This window comes from Falco cherrug, chromosome 6, assembly GCF_023634085.1.
Source record: "Falco cherrug isolate bFalChe1 chromosome 6, bFalChe1.pri, whole genome shotgun sequence".
NCBI lineage: Eukaryota > Metazoa > Chordata > Aves > Falconiformes > Falconidae > Falco > Falco cherrug.
Window position 1 is genome coordinate 69,026,592 of NC_073702.1, and position 17,584 is coordinate 69,044,175.

Below are 17,584 nucleotides of genomic sequence, written 5' to 3' on the forward strand. Positions count from 1 at the left end.
AGATACATTTTGTCATATTATTCCTGTGTCTTATATCATCAAACATAACTAGTAAGTTATACACATTTCTAGACTTTTAAACATTTAATATTTTCACTGAAATTTTGATAAGACTACAAGGATTTATAAGAATCATTTTTCTTAAAGTAGACTCAATTAAAAATAGTTTCTCTCCTTAAAGTCTTGTTGAGGCCAAGTTTATTCACTTTTATATTTCTAGCTTGGATTATCAAACTCACCTTTTCCTTGATTACCTGTTGTAAGCAAGGACGTATTTGATGACTGAAAGAAAAGGTTTATTAACATCTGTATTTAAGTGAATATTTCATAACTTTATTTGTAACAACTGTGTACCATACCATGAAGAAGATTGGTGCAAGTCTGACACAGGTCATAGATTTAAGACATGTAAAGACCAACAAACATGATGGCCATTTTTTCCTGATTAATGAGCGTAGATTTAACCCAAACTGCTCTTGAGGACCATTAAGCCCATTTGATCATCAATTCCTAAGAATTAGTCTGTTGTGTGTATCTTTTATAAAATGAAAATAATTCAGCTAGTACATAGGGAGCAAAGAATTCATCTGTACAAATTTAATAACCTCACTCATCTCTAGTCTTGTACTCATTTTAGCATGTTGGACAATGAAGTATGAATACAGTCTTGCAACCAGTATTGCAATAGGGGAAAAGAAGAAATATACTATTCATACTAATCTAATGCAGATTTAGCAAAATCTAGATTTGCTTAACATGTATTTTTTTGGAGATGTCTCCTCTGATCACAGGTGAAATAGAATCATATTTCTTCCAGGCAAGAAAATTAGATCTTGAATGTAGTTCTGACTTTCACAGATTAGAAATGTTGACTGTCCTGAAATATTCTTAAGGATGCTTAAGGTGTTCCTTATCCATCTGACAACAGTTTTCACTTCATTAGTAAACATATTTCAGGCCTGACACTTAAAAAATGAAAAAGAAAAAAAAAAATCCTGGAGTGAAGGTCTTTGCCTAATTTATACTGATTTTAATTACTCAGTGGAGGAAAGCTCCACCACTAAATGATATCTGAACATATCCTACACATCTGATAGGCTGTTCTAGGAGACTTGTCTAGCTATCATATTTGTGTAATAACCTGTATCATCAACAACATTTAGTTTCTTTGTGGATTTATGGAGCTAATCACCAGTCCTGATTCTGACAGCCAATAATGAGATATTTTTTACGCAGTGTAGATTGCTACTCACCAACTCAGAAGACAATTGTTTTTTTCTTCCTTTGTAATGAATCCATTCTTTGACATGTTTAACTTTCTGATATCAGCTGCAAAATTATTAGTGAAAATATGACTCCTGCATAACAAATATACATATGATAGGTATGGCAAATAAATAAATAAATACAGCAGTGACACAACTTTCAGTATTAGCCTCTAATAAAAGTGTGAAAATAGGAGTGAAAAATGGAAGCATCACAAATATGCTTTTCAGATGCTTGTCATTGTCGTCTTAGGAAACTACAAAGAAAATTTTAGTAACCTAGGAAAGAAATCATAATAATGAAATAAATGGAGATTATTTCAAGGAGGATAATAAAAAGGTGAAATAAGAATTGTCAGAGCACTGAACAGAATAAATGATGGAAAGAAATGTGTATCAAAAACTATCAACAATGATAATTATTCTTGGTATTGGATAAGGGAGTATGTAACTCTTTTGAAAGACTTGAGGGACCAGCCTCACCCATGGAAATACCTTCTTCATTATGCTAGGTAAGACTGGGTGGAAATACCTTTCACTTTCTTCTGTACAAAACATACCTCACAGGACAAGGAGAAAAGACAGATGGAAGGATATCACCCTCAAGTTTAGAGAGTTTGCAAAGGATGAGTGAAGGTCCTGATTCCCATTTCTCTCTCTAGACTATTCTGATCTTTTCATGGCTCTTCCAGTCTACATAAAGACATAGAAAGCCTCAAGAAAATCCATTATTCACTCAAGAGATGAGAGAGGTTACAGAGTCATTTCATAATTAGTTTCTGCTTGACTTACATACTGGGTACATAGTGATTTTCAAGCACCGTTTTATCCAAATAAACTGCATAAATGTGTTTTTGTTAGCCAGTCACATTTACCATTAGTAAATATTCAGTTATTCAAAATTATATAAAGGCCCACAGCAACTTCATAACTTGCCTTCCCTTGCCTTGCCTTCCCTTCCCTTCTCCATTCTCCTCCCCTTTCTCTCTTTTCACCTTTCCTCCCCTCCCTCTCCCCTCCTGTCCCCAGGTTATCTGTTCTTTCTTCCACACTCTGTAACCTTCCTTTTTGTGTTTGGGATAGGCCAGGAGGTCCTTGCTCACCCCTGCAGGCCTCCTGGTATTTTTTCCAGACTTTGTATTTTTTTGGGGTTGGAACTCTTGAACTTGGACAAGGTGATCCTTGAATATTAGCAAACTTCCTTGGGCCCCCCTTCCCTCCAGGGCCTTATTCAATGGGCCTCTTTGAAGATGTCACAATATGCCCTCATGAAGTCCAGTGTTGTTGTCTGTCTTTTTGCCCTCCTCCCTGCTCTCACAATCCTGAACTCTACTGTCTCATGGGCCCTGCAATCAAGGTTGCCGTTGACTTTCATATCCCTAACAGCCCTTACATTGTTGGCAAGTATGAGGCCCAAAAGTGCACCTTCCTCATCGGCTCTTCTATCACTTGAAGGAGGAGGAAGTTATCAATGTACTCCAGGAACCTGATGGATTTCTTAAGTCCTGCTGTGTTGTCCCTTCAGCCAATATCAGGGTGGCTGAAGTCCCTCCTGAGGACCGGAGCCTGTGAAAGTGAGGCTGCTCCTACCTGTCTGTAGAGGGCCTGATCCGCTTGCTCTTCCTGGTCAGGTGACCTATAGCAGACACCCATTATAATGTCACCTTTACCTGTCCTCTCTTTAATCCTAACCTGTAAACTCTCAGTTGGCTCCTCAATCATCCCCATCCAGAGCTCTGTGCACTCCAGCTGCTCTCTCATGAAGAGGGCAGCTTCCCCTCTTCATTTTTCTAGTCTGCCCTTCCTAAAAAGCCTGTATTCCTCCACTGTAACACGCCAGTTATGGGAGTCACCCCACCTTGTCTCCATGATCTCAGCAAGATCCTAGTTCTGCAACTACTCACAGATCTCTAATTCATCATGTTTATTCCCATACTGCATGTATTAACGTCTTGATTAGCAAAACCTGAGACATAATTTACTGATGCTGTGACAGCAAACCTTAAATGAAGGTCATGAACACCCCTTTTAGGTACATCTTTATTGCAACATCATAGATTTTCCTGTCAAGCACTGTAGTAACTCTGCAAGCGTTCAATTTAAAGAGTGAGAGATTGTTTAGGAAATTAAAAGAAAGGAAGCAAAATTCAAACTTTTCTGGATATTCTATAGCATTTCAGAAGGAACATGGTTCTGTCCATTTTCCACAGCTTTTCTGCAGCTTTCTCATTTCTAACCATATGCCAAAATGACACTCCCTTTCAAGAGGAAGAACCAATTAAAAAAAAAAAAAACAACAAACCACATCTCAAAATTATTGATAGAAAAAGGGAACACTGTTGTCTTCTGTTTTTCTTCCAGCCCCTCAAAAGAGGTGCTTTCAAGGATGCCTCAATAAAAGGGAAGGGGACTGAGTGTACCCTCAGCAGGTCTGCTCATGATACAAAGCTGGGAGGAGTGGCTGATACCCCAGAAGGCTGCGCTGCATTGAGCCAGACCTGGAGAGGCTGGAAAGTTGGGTGGAGAGGAACCTAATGAAGTTTGAAAAAGGCAAGCCTAAGATCCTGCACCTGAGGAGGACTAACCCCATGTACCAGTACTGGCTAGGGGTTGACCTGCTGGAATATAGCTCTGCGGAGGATTTGGGAATCCTGGTGGACAGCAAGTTGCCCATGAGCCAGCAGTGTGCTTTTGTGGCCAAGAAGGCCAGTGGTATCCTGCGGTGTATTAGGAGGAGTGTTGGCCAGCAGGTTGAGGGAGGTGATCCTTGCCATCTACTGTGCCCTGCCGAGGCCACATCTGGAGTCCTGTGGCCAGTTCTGGGCTCCCTAGTTCAAGACAGGGAACTATTAGAGAGGATCCAGCAGACAGCTATGAATGTGATTCGGGGACTGAATATAAGCATCTCCCTGATGAGGAAAGGCTGCAAGAGCTGGGGCTGTTTAGCCTGGAGAAGAGAATCCCCTGAGAGGGGATCTTATATATGTATGCAAATACCTCAAGGGCAAGTGTCAGGAGGACAGGGCCAAGCTCTTTTCAGTGATGCCCAATAACAGCACAAGGGGCAACGGGCACAAACTGCAACACAGGAAATTCCTTCTGAATATGAGGAAGAATCTGCCTGGATGCAACTCTGTGCAACCTGCTGTAGGTTGAACCTACTTTAGTAAGGACTTGGACCAGATGATCTCCAAAGATCCTTCCAGCCCTGACCATTCTGTGATTCTGTGAAAAGATTAGAAAAGTGGGGGCAAAACTCTTAAGAAGTGCAAAATAGAAGATTTCTCAGGAAGTCATTGCCTCATCCTTGTTTCTAGAGAAACTTTGTGTGTATTGTATTGTCATTTCTTAGGCAACTCATTGGTTTATATATTTGAATGTTTTGTGTAATTGAGTGGGAATATTATGTTGTGCTATTTTTAAGTTACCTGTATTTTTTTTATTTGTAACTGTGCTAATATAAATACTGTTTTCAGTTTGGAATTTAATATCAATTCCATTTTTTTCAGTTATAGTGTAAGATCATAGAATGAAAATGTCTAGAAGCCACACTAGAAGTCCGTGTATTTTGTTTCTGTAACTCAAGAGGACTGTGTTGACTGGAAACTTAGTGTCTACTCATTGCCATGGGATAGCCTCTGCTCATAGAGGGAAAGTACTTGGACATTCCTTCATCCCACTATTGTACCTACGATCATATATAGTGCAATTAATTTGGCAAATTGCACCTGCTGTACAGACACCTAAGTTGTGTCTGTTCTTGAGTTGCCTCTAGAAAAAAGGTGGTTGAGGACTTCTTTGCTGTAAGAACAATTCCAATAGCCTTTACCTATATAACTTATTTCTCAAAGTATCCTCAGAAACTGGCTGTGGGTTAAATTTATTTTTCTAATAACAATGTAACAGTACCAGCCCACATTTTTTCCAGGGTATTCTTTTCCTCGCTTGTATTATGTGACCAGATATATACCTATAGATAGAGAAAAGGGTCTGGACTGATTAGAGAAGGCAAGAAAAAATGAGGTAGCTTGCAGTCAGATCCTGAGAAGCCAAATAATTGCATGACATAGGCTGACTGCATTGTCCTGGTGAGGCACCTAATAAGAATCTGTGTTGTAAGTACAGCAGTAGTTAAAAGTGCTTTTTGTAAGTATGACTTTTTTTTTCTTTTGAGCATATAAATTTGATACACTTGGGTTCTTTCCTTCATAACACTTACTAAAAGCCAGTAATATCTAACTAGGTGAAAAATCTTAACTACATGTTCTTATTTTTAAGGCAAAGGAAGAACAGGAAATAAAAATTCTTGATAACCTGTAGGTTTCATATGGTAGACAGATATATAGGGATTTGGGGGTTGGGTTTGGGGGTTTTTTTGTGTGTGTGCTTGTTTGGGTTTTTTTGTTTGTTTGGGGTGAGTGTTTGTGGTTGTGTTGATTGGTTTGTTGTGTGTGTGTGCCAACATTTAGGACCCAATTTATAATTTGGTTTTGCATGTCTTAAACAGCAACGTGCTAACCCGTCACTCTTTCTTTGTAACTAAATGGAGCTGTATGTCCTAAAATGAAAAATATACTATTTAAATTCATTTATATATGTGTGTGTGTATGTAAAAATATTTATAACATTCTTTATATCTGTTATGACTGATACTTATAAGGAAGAAAGCTCTTTGTTTGTCAAGGATTCCTGCAGCTTATGCCTCACCTGAAATCATTATCAGGGTTTTTTTGACCTGATTAGCATTTCTATGGCAACCAGTTGTAATATCAAAATGGAGCATTTTGCCTTCAAGTAGGGAATAAGCAGCAGGATGTGATTAATTCTTAAAGTGCAAGGCTATTCTGAAAACTCTCTACAAAACTACTATTGTCACATCCAATTTCTCATTCCACCCCCCCCCCCCCCCCCATCATTTCTCAATCAAACTCATTCAGTTTACAATTCAAATGCTTTTCTGACTGCCAGCCCTTTAAATTAGGACTGGGATTTAGAAACTTATTTGTCTTCTATCTCACTTATGGATCACCAATAATAAAGAATTTTGCAGGTTGAGTATTGCCTTCAGATTCACTTGTGCAACTCCATTACTTTCAGTCAGGTTGCATAAATGTAACTGAACACGAAACACCAAAAACAGTGCAACTGAAAAATAGTCCTGCAACTGGAACTTGTAGTTAACAATTGTATTGATCATTTTAAGGCCAGAAAATTATGCAGTGTACTCTCCCAGATCTGTATTGTTTCTGTCTGCTTAAAATTAATTTCTGCTTTTAAGACTTCCCTGTTGACAAGTTCCACTGTTCACAAATAACAGGCCCAATTGGGTAAGAGATTGTTTTCACAAAGTCAGTTTTGACACTGAAGATGAAGCTCTGCTTATGAGGTATGCTTTGTATTTTCCCTAAAAAAAAAAAAAAAAAAAGAAACCAAACCCAACCAAAACTTTTATCTTTTCCTTCTTGTGGTTTTTCACTTCTTTTTTTTTTTTAATAAAAGGTTCACATAGTTATCTCTGTACTGTCTGTCCAACTGCCTCCTGACAGAATGATGTTGCTGGAAATGTCAGTGATTTCTTAGTTGTATTGCAGTTCTCCATGTAGTAGTACAAAATTTCAGGAGCCTGAGGAAAATAAGAACCATTGCTCCCCCTGCCCAGCCTTTCCTGAGGCTCCCCTCAAGCTGCACACAGTCCATGACCCCATTTCAGCCCCTTGGGGACACCTGTCCCTGGCCCAGGGATACCAGTCTCCAGCTCCTCACAGCGCTGCCCTGTCCAGCTATGGGTCCCACCCACATCCCAGCCCAGCACTGGCCCATCCTCAGGGAGGTGCCCAATGCCCAGGACTGGTGCTGCCCCCAGTGCCTCCCTGGCTCCCTTACTCTTGGCTGGGGTGGTGGGACAGACTTGGCTGCCTCCCACCCCGAGTTCCCAGTCCCCAGAGACCCCCCAGCCCACAGTGCCTTGACATGAGACAGTGTAGTTGCTGTTCATGCATTGGGTTTATTTTGTTAGATTTTGGTTAAAGAAGACAACTTTTATGACTGGTGCAACTGTAATTCAGTAATTGTGGTGTTGACTTTATTTGGCTTACCTAAAGCAGCCATTGAATTTTTAGTTCTCCTGATAAAGGGAATGTTAAAATACTTAAGGCAGCACAACAGGAATAAGCCTTAGCACAAATGACAAAAAACAGCTTGAGCAGCTAAAAGCAGTTTTCATTTAAGTGAAAGCAGCAATGACACAGTAGTTGGATGGTCAGAAAGTTCATACTCAGCTTTTTGCTTACAGGGAAGGCTAGTAATCAATGGTGGGTGTTTTGCCTCTTTTTAGACAAAATATTGAAGAACCTGTTTATGCATTAGTCCTTGGCCTTTACCGATGACCTATCAAATTACTTCATATTCCTTAATCTTGGTAAAGGTTTTCCTGTAAAAATTACAGTCATTTTTACATGGATTAAACCACATGAAAGGATTTTTTATGTAGTTTCCAAATGCACACCTTTAGGATAGGTATGTAGTGCTCTTATTTTTTCAGATTATGGGGTTCTGCACAATTATTTTCTTACTTTTTGTCATACACAGAGAAGCATTTATAGTAATCAGAGGAAGAACTGAAATGATATTCAGATGTGGATTAAATGTTCATTTGTCCCAAGTTAAAGCTTGGATATTAGTAACCTACTTTTCAGAGCTCCAGTTTCAGGTGTGTAAAACATATATTAATCCAGTAAATACTATAACTCTTTGACATTTGTCTGACTTAATGTTACATGTCTAAAAGTTAGCTACCCAAGTCAAAGCAAATAATTTTGGCTTTCCGATATACTTAGTAGAAGGAAATTAAAACCTTTGAAGAATGCTTTGTCTTCCCTTGGACATCTGTTTTAGGATAACATGAATCATTTGAAGGTGGCTGTTTCCATTAACTATATAAAAAGCTTAGAATTATATCTTTGGCTTAGACAATGAACTATTAAGCACCTAATACTGAGGCTAATTAATCCAAATTTAGGTAAGATCAATTTGTTTGGGACTCTTAACTCTATACTTTTGGTTGAACCCTGCCCACTGCTTTAGCTGATAAGATGCTTAAATCTCTTATGACATTACTCATTATATGCAACTTTTTAATCTGCTCTGGACTTGAGACAAAAAGTGGTTTTAAAAGTGAAATATAAAAATTACCATCATTAAATTAATTTCAAACATTTGAGATATATTAATTATACTTCGAATAATCTAAACACATCAGAACTAAACTGACAAAGAACATGACAGGATAGGGATAGAAAAACTGCATGATGCCCCTCTTTATGGTATTAGAATTGCTTGCAGCTTTCATTTTGAGGAACAAATTAATTTTTTAGGAGGATATTAGTACAGGCTATTCCAACAAGCTGCTATTTCTCAATTAAAACTTACTTTTTGTCTCTCAGATGCAAAGATACAGTCACCTGGGCACAAACTGTACATCTTAATCTGAGCACAAAACATAATGAGGCAATCTGCTAGGACAGGAGGGAACCTTGATTTCATGACGGGTTATTTTGAACATGCTCAGGCTTTGGAAAGCCTTGAAAGCTGTCTTTTACTGCTGTGAGTGAGGCCTCCCTTACTTCATTAGAGTGACACCTGATTCGTATTCCCAAAATTTAATGCAAAATTAATCCAATGGATACTTTGGCTGCTTCCCAGTGAAATACACAGTTCTGGCACTGTGTCTTTGACTGAGAGACCAGCTCTCATAGAGACCAGCTCTCACAGACTGGCCATGCTGACAGTGTTAAACAGCTTTGGCCTCTGTAGCAGGATGGTCACCTCCAGACTGCCTTTTGGAAATAACTGTGGCCTGTGCTAACTCCTATTTGTTCCCCAAGTGTGCTAGCTAGCAAAGGTGAAAGCCATGATAATGATAATGCTAAGAGCAGAGTAGTGTGGATCATCACCGGCCAGTGCTCATGCCTCTGTCCTGGCCTTATATAGTTTATTAGCATAGACATAGTGTTAGAGATTGTTATGAAGCTACTCTATACTCATTGGAAAGACTAGTCATCTCAGAGGGCAAATCAGAGCTCCACTGTAAGGTACTGACACTGCATTGAGAAGGAGATTCAACTAAATCAGTTTCAGGTGTCTTTTCTCCAAGTCTTCTGCTGAAATCACACTCTTGCCATTTCAATTACTAATTACACAAAATATCATACACAGGGCTCTTACTGCTTCCAACAGCAGCACCTTCCAAACCACAAGGAGCAGATTGTATTGATAGTTACAAATAAATAATCCAAATTATTTGAAGTTACTCATTCTTTCATATCTATTCCAAAATGTCTTTAGTTGTTCTCTGTAAAAATCTTTAACTACATAGATGAACTGTCATGAAAAGCTTTGTCCCTTAAGAGGGAAATTTCCTTTTTCCTCTCAGCTGTGACCTCTTCAGGTCTTTTCTCATGTTTAAGAAATATAATGTGGTGGATTAGTAATCTATCATGAAAGTAGCCTTGAAGTCACCATCAGCCCTGACTGTCCCTGCCCACAACCTCCGGGGCTCCCCCCACCCGCTCATGGCCCAAGACCCCATTTCAGACCCCTGAGGCTGTCAGCCCCTGCCCCAGCGATGCCACAGCAGGGCTGGTGTCCATCTCCCTGTGGCCTTGCCCTGCCCAGCCATGGGTACTGCAGACCCAGTCCCACCGATGGTCCCACATCCCAGCCTGGCACTGGCCTGTCTCCCAGGAGGTGCCTGATACTCAGGGCTGTGGGACTGGGGCTCCCCCAGTGCTCCCCAGCCTGCCCTGCATCCTGGCTGGGGTCCTATGGGCCCATGGGCCTCACGCAGGTCCCAACTCCAGAGACATTTACCCCCTACCTTACACAGATGATTGCTGATCCTATGCAGGAGTTATGTTTTCATTTTCTTGTACTTATTTAGTCATAATCAAATGCTGGATTAGCATATGCTTTGCTTGCCAATAGGGAGCTATTTCCCTTGGCAGCAGTGAGTCACACCATGATTTTTTTCAAGAAACCAAAGCTACATCCTTGATGTGAGCTGTAAACCTCCTGGTAATAATGATACAATATTACCATGACTCTTATTATAAAACACCTGCATGCTTTGGTGCTTAGTGTTCTTGTTTTACCTGGTCATGCTCACAGTCCTTTTCATGCTGGTGTGTATGATCAGCATAAATAGAGAGGAATGCAGTCGGCCAGTGGAAAAGTCCTGACTCTTCCAGTGACACAGGTGTGTGCAGGACAGTCTCTCCAACACTGGCAGCAGAGTTGTGGCTTAGGTGCTAAGGCTGCTTATCATGGTAGGATTGTATGAATAAACTCCTAGAGTTTTCCATTCACTATTATGTTGTTTAATCACCTAACACTAAAGTATTCTGTAGTTTAGACAAATGGTGCTCTGCCACTGGCTTGATAATTTGGTGCATTTTATCCAGTCTGATGTCCATAAGTGGTGGTTGTTCTCCAAGGCCTTCCCCAGCTTGAGACAAAGAGTAGGACAAAGAAATTATGCTAGTAACAAAGTCCTTTTAATATGTCAGACTAGTCTTTCATCATCAGAGCTGATTTTTTTAAAAATTATTTTATTAAATTGTTCTTTCAATACTACATCCATTTGTCCTCCTAAACTGAACACCAGAGAACTGGCAATCTTAAAATGACAGAGGCCTATCATTTCTGTTAAATGATTTTTATAATAAAAAATATAGGAGATAGAAAATTCCCGTAAGTTTTAATGTGTGATGAGGGGTGTCATAAGCTCCTGGATAAGCCCAATGAATACTGAATTATCAAGCTTCAGGGTTTTTTTGCTATTTCTTCTGTCAGATGGTCTAATAACGCTACATATCTCACCATGCATTGCTTTCTTCTCTTGCATGCATCTTCTCTTCCTTCATACCCATTCCAAGACATTGCAGGATACTTGTCTGGACAAGCAGCCCAATCCATAAGCCTAAATTAATGAGCTAAGTAGGACTAGCACTCAGGTGAAATTCTGTTGTACACTCCTACAGCGTTTTTAAGTCTGAATAGCCTCCTCAGTGTGCTTTTGGCAATGGCAAGTTGCAGTCTCTTAGGTTATGGTCAAGTATGGTCACAGATACTGTGAGTCAAGAACTTACCCTCATAGACAGTACAGATGAAGCTATTAATGATGGGAAGAAATTCACCAAACTGGTGCAAGTTGCTGTGACTCAGGGTCAGACAGCAGATTTTGGTCTGCTTCATTTACCCGTACAAACACGACCACAGGAAAAGAAGCAATGAACTCTAATAATTGATAGGTACTGCAGCATTCAGAAAGACGTTTTCTTTGTCAAAGCACTTCAAAAACCCTAAAATGTTTCACTAAGAGTCTTTTACTTCTGATCAGTGTTCATTTTCATCAAAACAATCTCCTTTTCATTTCTGAACTTGTGGACATGATCTTGAAAATGTGCAGAGGTCCGTTACCTACTTTTAGTTGGTGTATACCCATGAACTTTTTACTTTTGCAGATCCTTATGTTTTCAGGACAGAGCGGTGGATGAGAGCAAAAGAGAGATGGAGATTGGGAATGGGATTCACCATGGGCTGCAGGGGAATCTCTGCTCCAGTGCCTGGAGCGCCTCCTGCCCCTCCTTCTTCACTGAACTTGGTGACTGCAGAGTTGTTTCTCTCACATATTCCCACTCCTCTTTTCTGGCTGCTGCTGCACAGTGTTTTTTCCCCCTTCTTAAATATGTTGTCACAGAGGCGCTTCCACCTTTGCTCATGGGCTTATCTGGCATTGGCTCCATTGGATGTGGGGGAAGCTTCTAGCAGATTCTCACAAAAGCCACTCCTGTAGCTGCCCAGCTACCAGCTGTTGCCCTACAGCTACAAACTGTTGCTTCACCTCTGTGAATCATCTATTTAAGAATTATCATTAAAATACACATTCATCACACAGTCTTTACAATCTGCACAAACTTCACTCACATCAGTAAAAAAAATTCCCTACACCAAAACCAAAATTGCATCATCACAACACTGACAAAAGCAGACAACGTACACACAACCCACCACTCTTCCCTTCACTACAATTACGACGGAAATTCCCCACAAATATTCCACTCTGTTCTCTAGCTGTGATCAGTCCATGTTTTGCCTGTTAGCTCTCCCAACTACTACCCTTCTCTTGAATTCCTCATTCCCCACACTGGGCACCAAAAAAGACTGTGGTGGATTGACCCTGGCTGGACACCATGTCCCCACCAAGCCACTCTATCATCCCCTCCTCAGCTGGACAGGGCAGCAAAAATACAATGAAAAGGCTCATGGGTCGAGATGAGGACAGGGAGATTACTCAAAAATTACTGTTACAGGCCAAACAGACTTGACTTGGAGAAATTAATTTCATATATTAACAATGAAAATCAGAATAGGGTAAACAGAACTGTATTGGGTTTGTGTGACTGAACTTAGGTAAAATTAAAATCTTCTTCATTTTGGCTTTGTGCATTAAGTGCAAATAAAAGTTATTTGGACTTTGATCTGGGTCATTAAAATTATTTCAGGACCTAATCTAGTAGTAGTACAAATATTTTTAAGTTCCTATGTTTCATGACCATCTGAAAATGTTGTTCATAATCAATTTGTAGCTGACAAGAAAAAATGTAAAGTATATTAAAGCAGGAGAAAAAGGAAGAAGGGAAAGAAGATTACATTTTTGTACTTAGACATTTAAATGACATTCCTGTACATTGTGCAGCTCAGTGCTGTTAAGATTCACCTGACAATGAAATATTCCAATTTTAGATTTTTTAAAATCAAAATAACACTGTGTTAAAAGTTGTATGCTTTGTCCTTCAAGGTGAATTTTGCTTTTTAATTTTTTAAGTTATAATAATCCAAGATAATATGAGTCCAGGCATAAAAATGTAGAACCTCATGCATCCATACTGTGTAGTAATTTTGCTTCAGGGTTATGTGCTGATCTACATGGTCTTCTGTAAGGAAAATATACAAAGAAAAGTCATGGTCAAGTATTCCATACATAGGCAAGATTCTTATTAATGTCAGGCAAATTTCTGGCATTTTTAGAAATAGAGTCTGGGTTTTTTTGACTCATCCTCTGTAAACAGAATTTGTGTAGATAGAATAACAACAAAAGCCTGACTTCATATCCCACTGTAAAATTTCAAGTGTCTATAATGGTATTGAAATTTTATGGTCAAAATGCATCTCTTGTTCTGTTATACAGTGACTCCTTTACAAGTAATAATACGAAGCCAGCATTCAGAGTGATAAAGGCAAGAATCTAGTCCATAGCCAGCAGCAATTTCTTCTTTACCTCAACAGGCTTTGATTCATGTTACACAACAATAACATAATCTGTTATGTTTATTTCTGCACACTGAAGGATGTAGGATATATGAATGTGCATGTCTAAATGTTTTGAGGTATTTAATAAAAGTCAATTCAATGTTATGACAACCACTGTAAAACACAAAATAGAAACCAAATCTAGTCATTAATATCTCTATAAGCTTCTTCTTTTTAACACTACTTTGAGATCTTTCCTTGATTCTTGTTTTCAAATTTCAACTCAAATTGTAGGATTTTTTGTTAAAATATTGAATTTCATTGAAAAAACAATTTCTATGAAACCAAACCAAACCAAAAATTAACTTCACAAAAAAAATTAAAATAGTCCCACTTGCAAAGTAATTAGATATAATCATCTTTTGGCAGAGCTTTTTTCTTCCACTATTTTATTTCAATATTTAACTATCATTTATAACCATATACATACACATAATTATGACCTCATAATACTTCACTACTACTGCTTTGGACAGAAGTTAATTTCTTTTTGCATGATTCTAATACAAACATTCTTATCTGTTCTGCTCTGAAAATAATTAGTAATAATATGAGTGAATAAATCACAAATCAGAACAAACACTGCATTTTGGAATAGAAAGTATCTGGTTATGTAAGTGTAGTTATCACAGAGTTGGGGGAATTCTTGGAATGTGACTCATATGCAGACTAAAATTCATGCATAGTATCTTAATGCTATGAAGAAGGCAGAGTTTGAACGCTGTGAAGAGAAATAAAGAGCTTATCCTAACAGAATATTAATTTTTAACCTACAGCCACCCCAACCATTAATATTTTGCAGTAAATAAATTGCTAAATGTAAAGATATAAAATACAATCCTGTAAGTGATTTACCTAATTTCTCAGAGGTGGTCAACACAAGGATCAACACTCCTCCACTGGACAGGAGGAGTAGGTCACCACGCTCTCTTTCCTTGAATGAAGCCCTGTTACTGACTCATGCATTAGTCATGTATCTGCAGGATATTCAAGTAAGAAAGCAAGTTTTATTGAGTGGTGATTTGTTAAATTTAACAGCCTATGAGCTATGCTATCTTGGGGTTTAGAAATCATCTTCCATAGGAATAACATGGAAGCATGAAAACAACTGAGACTTTCAAAAAATTTTTGAAACCTCTCCCTTCTTCCTTGACCTGCAAGTTCATTTAACTGTATAATTCATAAATCTTTGTTTCAAGGGAAAATTTAGGCACATGTACCTTTTTGTTTTGGAAGCAGTCAAACACTGTTATGTTAAAGACATTTATTAGTCGTGTAGAAGTTATTGTATCAATCTAATTAACTGAATTTATTTTCAAGCCAAGCCTTTGTGCTATCAACAATAACTAATAGCATATAGCTCTGTTAGATACATTCAAGATAAAGCCACATAAATCTTAAGAAGTTAATAAACAGGGCTGTCACTGTAAATGGAATAATGAGACTTCTCTTTGAATACTTAAGAACCAAAATGTACAGAATGTGATAGTTCCAGGAATGCTTTCTTTTCTCTCCACTCTCATTTCTCCTTCTAAACATATATAAACTACAATGAACCTCCTCACTCATACGAGACACAGCCACAGTAGCTTCTAAGATAGCTCTTTAGAGAACCTTGCCAGTAGATAAATGGCACTTAGTGCAGCATCACCAAGACAGGTCACTGACTGAAATAGTAGCTGAAACGGCTGTGCAGACAGTGTCACTACGGGGCTTCTAGTTGCTCTTATGTTGATACTGAGAAGTAAGAAGGCCCAGAGAGTTAAAGCATTAAGGTATGCCTGTCACCTTGAACAGTGAAATACTCTGGTAGTTTGGGTGACCTGAGTAAGGACACATTGACCAATTTAATTACATGACAAGTGATCATTGTCAATACCATTTAAACTTATTTAGTTAAGACTAAAAACAAACAAAAGAGGGAGGTAAGAAAATATCCAGCTAAAAGAATACTGAGATAGTATTGAGTCTTTAACAACCATCCTAATTCCCTTTCCTTTGAGACAGATACTGTGTCACATATTATTTTTTTTTCTTAAAGAAGAATCAATAGTTTAACAGTTACTTAGATGCCATGAAGTTTCATTTTATATATTTTATTTTTCAGAGAAAAGACAGTGAGTTGAAATGGGCTGATCCTAATTTTTATTTTTCATGTTGTTGAAATCAACTCGTTTCCTTGAAAATAAGATAAATACATGGTTTTGGGGGGTGGGGGAGGCGGGGAAGGTAAAAACATAGCAAATCTAGAAAATGCAATTGCTTCTTATAAACTTGTTGTGGTAAAATGGCAGACTAAAACAAAAAATGCAAAGTTTTTAACATTCCCAGTGTGTTCATACTGCATTGTCTTATCGGTAAAGCTATATGTTTGTGTCCAAGAAGTAAAAAAGAAGCTACTTCTTCTGCAGTTATAGCCATGAAACAGGTGACTAATATGCTGTCTTGATCAACTGAGGTAGATTTTGTTTTAGAATGCAAAAACAAAATAGGCAAGAAGTAAAAAATTTGCCAGTATCTGATTTGATGTGATATGAGTTTGTTTTTCTGTCTTTCATTTTTGTTAATCTTATGACACATCTAATCTATCAAACTGATCTGAAGACCTGAACTGCTGTGTTATGCACAACACCTATTCTCTTCTCTTAAAACCAGACAGGCTAACAATTGTTTATGGAAGCTCTGCTTTCCTTCCCCGCCCCCCCCCCCCCCCCCCCATCTATTTTTTTACTATAAGCAAGAAGAAATGGTATAGAGAAATCTATTATATATTTTAAAGTCACTAATACATGAAAAATATCCTATTTCTCCTATTGCTGTTACACATTGTGGAAAAAATATAACGGGAAAAAATAATCATTAGGTGTCTATAACATATAACAATGACTTGCTATTCATGGATAGAACAAGTAAATTCCACTTAGGTGAATTACAACTCCTCTTTGGGTAGGTGTAGTTTCTTTTTTCTTTTCTGGTTCATTGCTCTGCACCATAAATTCTCCACATGTGCTGTTATTTTCTTCTAATCCCTTTCACTTTTTCATACAGTGATTGTGAAAAGATACATTACTTCTCCAACATTGTATGGCTCATTAATTTGACACATGGATGGCAAACCTGAATAGAGATAAAAAAAGTGCTGTTGCTTTAAGGGTATGGACAGGCTCATATTAAAAAAAAAAGAAAAGCTTACCTTTGTGTTGATTGCACTGTCTACAGATCACAATTTTTTTCAGACAGGTTATAGAAGAAAATATTTTTAGAGAGATAGGTGAATTTAAATACCCATAAAACTGAGCACTTCCAAACAGTATGACAATGCCAGCTTCTCAAAGAGGGCTTAACACTTTGGTGGTAATTTCTAAAAAGAAATTCTGCTGTTTTTCATGTTCCCCCAGCTGCAGGCACTGGTGGGCAAAACACTAATTCCTTGTGGAAAGTAAAACATTCTGGTGATCCACAGTCTAATACATATATTATTGTCAAGCAGTTATAATGGGCACATAAAACAGTACATGTCCACAGGCTTTTGCAAACGGAAGTCCTACAAGCCACAGGAACTACTTTTTTTTTTTTTTTTTTTTTTTTCTGCTGAGGACATATTTCCTCTAAAGAATATGAATTCATTCCTGTTCCTCTGACTTTACAACATATCCTGAAAGCCACAACTCTAATGATAAGGAAAGGGGTGCATGGCAGAATCTGTGGAATATACGGGTGGTAACTTAGCTATTTTCATTCTATTAGTTATTCAAGACCCATTAAATTAACATAAACTATGTCTTCGATCTGGAAAGTGTCATACTAACAGGTTTACCTAATGGATTTTTATCATCATTTAAATGTTTTGAATGCCAGACTTTTGTGAGAGACTGGGGAGGCTCAAGAGAAATGTCTGAGGTTCTATATAAAAATGGTATTCAAAAGAGATTCATATGAAAAGTGTCTAA